The 8,784-nt window shown below is 39.3% G+C and overlaps 1 protein-coding gene across 1 annotated transcript in view; it reads left to right on the top strand.

The window, feature by feature from the left end:
* The window catches only part of FOXO3 (forkhead box O3), a 144,216-nt gene extending 137,903 nt beyond the window's left edge, over positions 1–6,313 (top strand). The window contains exon 4 of the mRNA XM_026726642.2: positions 3,702–6,313. The gene's annotated coding sequence lies outside the window, so the exon portion shown is untranslated. The remainder of the gene's footprint in view (positions 1–3,701) is intronic.
* The last annotated feature ends 2,471 nt before the right edge of the window (positions 6,314–8,784 follow it).

Below are 8,784 nucleotides of genomic sequence, written 5' to 3'. Positions count from 1 at the left end.
TGGTCATAAAAATGAATAATTATTCCTGTGATCTAGTTGGAGTGATTAGGCTGCGTCACTTAAAAAAATGTAGCCAGGTCAATTTAATTGCTGAGGATCAAAATTAATTCCTTCCAAAATAGTTTGGTTTGACCTTCTTCCATTTGCTTATTAATTTTGTCCTTAATAGCTCACCTTGATGGGCATATGAAGACAGGAAACACTAGAGCACACTTCTCTATGTTTTATAGTGATCAAACCAAACCCAGGCAACGTCAACAGCAAAATGAATTAACCCCAGTAAAGAGAAACTGTAACTGCCCTGACAGGTTCTTCCACAACATGTATCTTCAGCTGTCTATCCTGTGAACTGACAAAGTTCAAACAGATGTGAGGAAAGCACCATAATCTAGACGTCACCTCCAAACATTTCATATCATCAAGGAAACCAGGGCACAGAGCTGTGAGAAAGAAGTTACACATTCAATTGGCAATGGAGTGAGAATTAATGAATTAAAGAATTGCCTATCCTTTCACAAAAAATGAGTAGCAAGAAACGCTTGAGATGTTTTAGACAAAGACCTTGGTCTTCAGTGATTTCGGATCTGACAATAATTTGTGCCAATTTTCTGGTAAAAGCTTGAAAATGGCTTGGTGATTTGATGTCAATAAACTCTCTTGCCTTTGTGGATAAGTGAGAAACATGGTAGTTATTGGTGAACTGGCTCTTAGTAGGACATATCCATGAGTATGACAACAGCATTAATATCTGTCCCATTGACAAGAAAGTCAACAGACACTCAACCACAGCTTGATAAGTCTCTTGTAATTCAATTCTGCTGCATCCTCATTCAAGGCAGAACATACATAGATAAGAAAGACCTCTGCAAATCATTGCATTGCTCCGTTTTCAACATGAAGATGCAAGCCCTTTGTATACCTGCGGTGATTGTGGTAGTGTTTCTTTTCCTGCTCTTTCCATATGAATAGCCATTTTGTCTTGAAGCTGGGTGGTTTTGCTTGCTGACCAAACTGACATGTCTATCCAGAGAAACTCTGGCTATGGACTACAAACAGTTGCAACAGATCACAAGCTCTCTGAGTTGACTTTGACTTTCTACCTTGTGAATATCCGCTCTTTTTGCCAGAGCTAGATTTTGGTATCTATGGAAGGGGCAGTAGTATTTTCAATGAAAAAACACTAAGTAGACAAGAACCACACAACTAATCCTAAGGAGCCTTGGTAATGCAGTGGTTCGAATGCAATATTGCAGGCAAACTCTGCCCACAGCGTGAAGCTCGATCCTGACCGGCTCAAGGTTGACTCAGCCTTCCATCCTTCCAAAGTCAGTAAAATGAGGACCTAGGTTGTTGGGGGCAATGTGCTGAGTTTGTAAACTGCTCAGAGAGTTCTGTAAACCCACTATGAAAGTGCTATATAAGTTGTTGTGGCTTTATGAGCTCAGCCCAACTCTATCGATCAAATGGAAAGTGCTCCAAATGATGCTTGGGGCTGAATGAAGCAACGTGGGTTAACCAACACTGAATCTCAGGTATGAGCCTTAAACATAACTTGCCAGTAGGAAGAAAATGGAAGTCTTTAAGCTGGTGTGGCTTCTGCTAATTAAATAATAAAATCAGAATCACTGATCTCATTCAGGTAAGTGCTTGATTTTTTTTATATCAAAATAGAGTAGTGATTAATGTACACGTCTCAACCTTCATATGTGGTCTGGAATTCCCATCATCCCCAGCCAAGTTGGCCAAGAGCTCCTTTCCATGCACATCCATGAGAGGACATCATGACATCAAAGTGATGACATGCACATTATGATATCATATATGTTCATTTAATTTGTCTCAGTTGTGTCATATGAGATGACTGAGGTTAATTACATCGTTTCATTATTGTACAAGGATGACAGGCCATGGGTATAATCAATTCTCTCCACGAGTGCCTATGCCCCCTTTTTCTCGTACACTCATGCATTGATCTGATACTGATAGTGCAAAGGGAAAGAGGCTGTGTTTACACAACACATGTATCTATATGTTAACGGAGCCATGCTTGAAGAACTCTATTGCAGGGGGGGCAGTTTTTACATAACCCACTGAAAAGAAACTAACTATATGGGATACATTCAGAAAACACACCAAGCTAAAAGCGTGGTTGTCTAGTTGGTGCTCTGGTAAGTCCTGAAAATTCAATGTAAAAATGTTGTAGTTGTAAGGAAGATGAGTAGTTGTTGGGCTCTTGTGCTCCAGCCTATACACAATTATTTGGGGGCAAAGCAGCTAGGGTTGTTTCAATACCCTCTGCAAGGAAACAAGCTTTTCCAGTGAAAGAAGACCACGTGAACAAAACATAACCGTCCAGAGGTCCATAGAACATGGTCTAGGAGGGTATTGAAAGTGAAGATCAATACCACTTGCAGTGCAGCATAATTCCCAAAGGTTCAGATGTCAGTTGGAGAGCAAGAAAAACATTCCTGAGTGTGAGAGGTGATCAGCAACGGAGCACACTGCCTTAGGAGATGGTGAGTTACTGGAAGTATTTAAAGGTCTGTTGGGCATGCTTAGGAGTGGTTTCCTGTGCAACAGGGCAAGAGGTTAGATTAAATGATCTCCTATCTTGGAGCTTAGGGTCAAATTTATATTTGCAGAATCTTTGTAAAAGCCTGATCTCATCCTGCTTCCTATCCTGCTCATGAGAGTAGCAACAAAACAAGAGTTACTTCAGTCCCCACAATGTCCCATTTAATGGACTGCTGGACCATTAAAAAGGAACTTATCCCCCAATAGAAAAGAAGCAGGAATGGAATTCAGATCTCCCATCAATCATGCAATAGATCCTTTATTGCTACATCAGAGCCACACTGGACTTTTCTCTGAAACAAGCGCATTTCGCCAATGCCCTGATCCAGATGCTCCTGATTGGCCCATAAGAACTCCCATTTATTGTTCACGATAGGATTTAATGGAAGACAATAGAGTAATTGTTGCTCATTGCTTCTTCTTCTTGTCCTACCAGGGTGTGCATCTGCTTCTGGTCATATATGTGGCTAGCTGATATATAGCTAATCTAAGCATTTCCTTTATAAGAAACTAAATCTGTGTGAATATACAGAATCTTTTTTAAAAAAAGTTGTGGTAAATATAGACAGAACCTTAGCAACTCTGCATTGTAAATAAAACAGGCAGGCAGGCCATGTAAAAAAAAATATCCAGAAAAGGAAAGAAAAATAAATCAAGACTATTCTTACACCAATTAGTAACTATTTCACACAGTAGATGTTAGGACAAACTGGACTCAAAAGTCTTCATTCTGTTCATTCCAGATTTCTCATGTTATCCTCCAAGCTCTTAACCTCATTTTCCCTCCTTCTCTTGCTCTCCTCCCTTCCTCTCGCTCTCTTTTCACCGTAATCTTTTAAATAGTGCCTCATCAGCAAATCTGCTGTTCCAAACCTGCCTTGCCAAGAGGCCGCTTGTCTTTGCAGTGTTTGGACACGCTGGGAGAACAAGAACTCCTTGCACATGGCCCACAGGCTCTTGTGCAAAAGAGGAAGGAAGGATTATCTTCTGAAGGTTTGGACTCAAAAACATCGCTAGACGTACAACAACATACCCAAACACATCATGCAAGCACACCCAATATCTATCACTGGATATCCCTTCCTCAAACCCTCAAGAATAATTACTGATTTTTCTTTTCTTTCCAGGCTTCCCTGTCACTATCCTTACATGACCTTAGAAGCTGGTACAAAAAAAATGACCTTCTGCTGCCCCCTATCTCTACATCTTTAGGATTATGACAGTGGGTTGTTCAAGAAGAGAATGAAAGAAAACATAGGACTCTATCATGTGTCCAATTTGAGCTATGTGCTTCATTCTCATTTGGTGACACACCTGTTTGAACAAACATATTTTTTTCTCATTGCTTCTCCTACACAAAGAATCTATTACAATGTTTTCCCCCCTAGTTATTCATGAAGTGATCTGTCTGTCTTGTCTTCTTCTCCAATTATTTGGGTATTGTATAAATGTGAGAGTGTGTGGAGACATGTGTGTATGCACGTATGTGTAAGCATATGGAATCAATTATCTTGTACTTAGACAAGAATTATTTTTCTTCCTGCCTCTTGTTCTTTCCAACTTCTCTGCTGTTCATTTAATGAAAACGGTAAAAGGCAGGAGAAACCCAATAATCTGATTTTTGAAAAGAAGTCTGCAAATGGTCTATATAAGGTTTGAAAATGTCATGCATTCTATTCGGTTTCTGTGCAAGGCTTAGGTAATTCTCAGAAAGCACAAAAGACCTATATTTGTAGGGTGTGCTGGTGTGTAAAAATAGGCTCCTCACGCATAGAAGCACTGCACTGACAAGACTGGAGCTGTGTCCTTCTGTCCTGACTGTACCATCGGGCTTACCAAGCCTTAAGAAACTGAGCCAATTAATTTAACTGTTGGCTCAGCTCCTGCTCCAACTGAATGCCACAAAGACAGTTTTGCAAAGGTAGTTGTAGAGAGCCTAGCATTTTAATTTTTGGAAGTCTTTCCGCATCTTTTCATCCAGCTCCTGGGATTTTCTTCCTCCCTCTTATAATCAAGGCAATGTGGCATCTAGCCATCATCCTTCCATCCTTCATCCTTGGATTAGGGGACATCTTTGCTACATTGTCACTTCTACAGAGCTCAAGGTCCCTTCCATTTGTGCTTTCTTTAAAAAAAACGAAAAGATGAATAAAAGTGTTGGTGAGGGTCAATTTCCCACCCAATTTTGCATCGGTCAGTTGGTGACCTGCTGGCTGGCTAGAAAATAGCAGTGAAGGTACCTGCATAGTAATACAAAACTTCTGCCAAACATCTGAGGAATAATATGAATGGCTGGGCAGAAATGCTCTTTGATCTATTCTTGAGGGTTGGCAGAAGAAAAGGAAAGACCTGTATTTAACCCTATCTCTTTGTAAAGTCCCATGCATCCGGAAATTCTTTGAGAAATTAATTCAGAGGAACTGAAAACAACTTGAAGATATCTGACACCTTTTTGACAGCTACAGGTCTGGTAAAAATTGCTCATGTATTGGGTCCTAGCAATACCGGTGAGGAATAAAGAGGCTGGTGTGTGACCAGACCAGAACCACATTCCAGAACATTAATGAAAAAGGTGGCATGGGTGTATGTGAGCTGCCTGACACAAAGCAGCCCAGCCCATCCTTTGGGTGTGGTTGCTTCTGCCTCTGACGTACTTCTCTCCAACTAAGAAGTGTTGACCACAGATCGTATCAGTTTCTTCCTGCTACCTAACAAAACCAATCTCTTCGCTATCCTTTCCAGTCAACTCCCCACTCTTCCAACTGGCCTACAATTCCAGGAAGAAAAAAGGCAATGACAGTTGGCATCAGGGACAAGTGCTTGGATCACAGACAATGGCATACCCATCTTCATTTCACATACGAGCAGGGAAAGATGCCTTCGGAATCAGCTTCTCCTTTGCTCAAATTAATGACTGTCTTTGGACAACAATCCAACCTATATCTCACCTTCCCAATTAGGACATGGCAAATCCATAGCTGAGTTTCTCCCATTGAGTCTTCCCCCTCCCTGGCTTTGAGTCTTTCTTCCTCCTCAAGTTAGAACAAGAGTAAGATCCACCTAGCAGACCTGTTTTTTGGGGTCTAGGACAACTTGCCATGGAAAACTCATCATGGCCAACTTGCCATGGCTAACTCACCACAGCCAAGTCGCTCACCAACTTGCTACAGTCAACTTGCCGCAAGACAAAAATTACATAATATTAAAGAAATGATGGAATAGAATCATTAAAGAAAGGATGCAAAAGGAGGGACAAAATGAAATGTGAATGATAAAAAATTAAAATAATTTGTAAATCATTTTAAATAATTAAATTGAATTGCTGAATTGTTCTGTGGCGAGTTGGCTGTGGCAAGTTGGCCCCGGTAAGTTATCCCATTCCATGTTTTTTCAACCTTGGAACCATGACCTGAGTAGAAGATTGGGATCCCTGGAAAAGGTGATGGAAAGTGCACCTATTTCCCTTATCACAGAAATCTGTTGAATGAAAGCAAGGGATTACTGTTTATTGGTATCTGAAGAAATTATCTGAATAGCTGGTGATCACCATTGGCTGCATTCAATATCTAGTGCTATCCCCATAGTTCCCATTGCTGGCTTTTGACCTAGAAATCAAAGTAGGCATTACTATTGGCTGTAAAAGTGTCATCGCCCATCACTTTATACTGACAGATTAACCATTCTATTTTGAACAAAGGCAAAATGGACTTTTTGAATAAAGATGAAAAAAGAAACACCAACAAACGTGTGATTTTTGGCTTGTTGATTTGATAGGATATATTATATGATATGATATGATATTATTATATTACAAGAGTAATATGATGTACTTTAGACAGGTTAAAATATATTTATACTCATAGCTGCTGTGAAGCACCACTTTATATCTTTTTCTTTTCTTTTCTGGTTTTCTTCAAATTTTTTTCTTTTTTTGCACTCTTTACTTTTATATCCTTTTTCTTTTTGTTCCTTATTTATATATTAGTTTGTTACTTTTATCTTCTGGTAGAAAAGTTTCAATAAAAGTAATATATAAACAAAAAATAGCAAGTGAGTAATAAAAAAAGGAATTAAATTATTCATTGCACCAGAGCCATCAATAAAGTAATAAAAACAAATTCCTTAAAAAGCCCAGACTTTTAGAACTGGAATCAGGTAATCTTTTCTTGGGTAAATAATGACTGTAGGAGTTGTAGTAAACCTCTTTTATTAGTCAATTGACCACATCAAAACAATGGGTGTCAACCACAATAAGCAACAATAAAATAAGGTAAGATACGGTAAAATAAGATAAAATAAAATAAGGTAAGATAAAATAGAGATAAAAGAATGAGATAACATAGTGTAAGATAAAATAGTCCATACATGCTTGTTCCTCTTTTAATCTTTGGAATCTTATAATAAGAGCATTTAATTTTCATTCTTTTAATACTGAGCAACTGATCTGTTCAGGACTGACAAAATCTGATCGATTCAGAAGTGTAAATCCCACTAGATACTTTTTTAAAAAATCTCCCAGATGCTACATAGAAGGAATGCTAATATGTGTTTCTTCTAAACAGGGGTCTTCAAACTTGAGAGCTTTAAGACTTGTGGACTTCAACTCCCAGAATTCTTCCTCCAGTCATGTTAGCTCAGGAATTCTGGGGGTTGAAGTCCACAAGTCTTAAACTTGCCAAGTTTGAAGACCCTTGTTCTAAAAGATGGGCAGCAAAAATCAGATGTTAAATGTTTATAATGATGGGAATAAGACACTCTGTTGTTATGGTCTCAATATATGGTTCCTTCAACTAGTATTGGTAAAGACTGAGTTCTTTCTGGAGCAGGGGTCGCCAACCTTTTGGACTTCAGGGACCACCAAACTCATAATTTTAAATCCCAGGGACCACTAACTAGTTCTGTGGGTTTGGCTTAATTTGTGGGAGTGGCTTGGTGGTCATGTGACTGGCTGGGCACAGCTTGTATGTAAATATTATAAATATTTATGTAAATATTGATTTTTTTTAATAAAAAAAGCAACTTTTACCCAAAATCAGGCAAAGCAGGCAGGCAGATTGAGTTGCTCACAGTATCACAGATTCATTCAGAGACCTATCTGTCATCGGCTACCTGAGTCTGTCACATAAAATTTGTTCGCCGTCAGTTCTAAGAGAGGTTCGGCTGTGCTTAAAAGCAGAGCTGAAGATCTAAAGACTAGCCAAAAAGCAAAAAATCCAACCATTTCCTGCTTCCTAGCTAATCTAAATCTCCCAGCACAGTAGAACAGCTGGTGGTCAGAAAAAATAGCAATTTAGGCAGGTTTGCCGGGTAAGGAGTGAGTGGGTGGGGAGGGTTCCTGCAGGCCATGTGGGCGGCTCAGCCTTGTGTTTCTGCACAGCCTGGATTAATTGCTTTGGGAGGATGCTCTGGTGGTGAGATTTCTTTGCGGCCCACCAAAATTTTCTTGCAGCCCACTGGTGGGCCATGGCCCACCGGTTGGTGACTGCTGTTCTTGAGCATGTAATTCTCAGTTATTTCTGTTTCTGGTGGTCCATAAATGCATGTTTTCTCATATACACTTCATGGAATCATCTATATTTAAACATAGAACGTAGCTTCTCAAATCTTGCTTTGTTAAAGGCTATTTAATGGGAATTTATGGTAACCTATTGCCAAGTATTTTTCTGTTTGGAGACATTTAATTATTGGCTATTTCAAAAATCTGATGTCTGTAAGTGACTCAATATTGGTTTGGATATTAATGTCCAAAGTATTTATTTGAATATTGCCTTGGCCTGATGTCCAGCTGAGAATAGATTGAGAAGTCAAGCTGCATTGAGAAGCCAAGCTGTGAGCTGTGAGGTGATTTTGAGACTTTGATGCATCCAAGTGGTGTGTTGAAGTGTCCCCATCTGTTCCTCAAAGCTAATTTCTGGTAGTTTGTCAGGTTCTATTGGAAAATCATCCACAGTAGTTAAAGATTTTGATTACTGTTAGACAATAAATGGAGTGGTGGCTTATTGCAGTGTATTCCTGTTGATCTCCAGAATAAAACTTTAAAAATGTGTTTGATTTTGATAGACCCCACACAATTCTACACCATAAATTAGCACTTATATGATTTTTGCCTAATGGACCTGTATAATGGGGGGGGGGAAGGGGTGAGATTCAAATTTCTTAACAACCAGTTCTGTGGGTGTGGCCTAATTTGTGGGTGTGGCTTAGTGGTCA

Source organism: Pseudonaja textilis, chromosome 1 (assembly GCF_049901715.1).
Source record: "Pseudonaja textilis isolate UNSWEBS1 chromosome 1, rPseTex1.2, whole genome shotgun sequence".
Taxonomy (NCBI): Eukaryota; Metazoa; Chordata; class Lepidosauria; order Squamata; family Elapidae; genus Pseudonaja; species Pseudonaja textilis.
The sequence above is the reverse complement of the archived record's forward strand: the minus strand, read 5'-3'. Positions and strand labels throughout refer to the sequence as shown.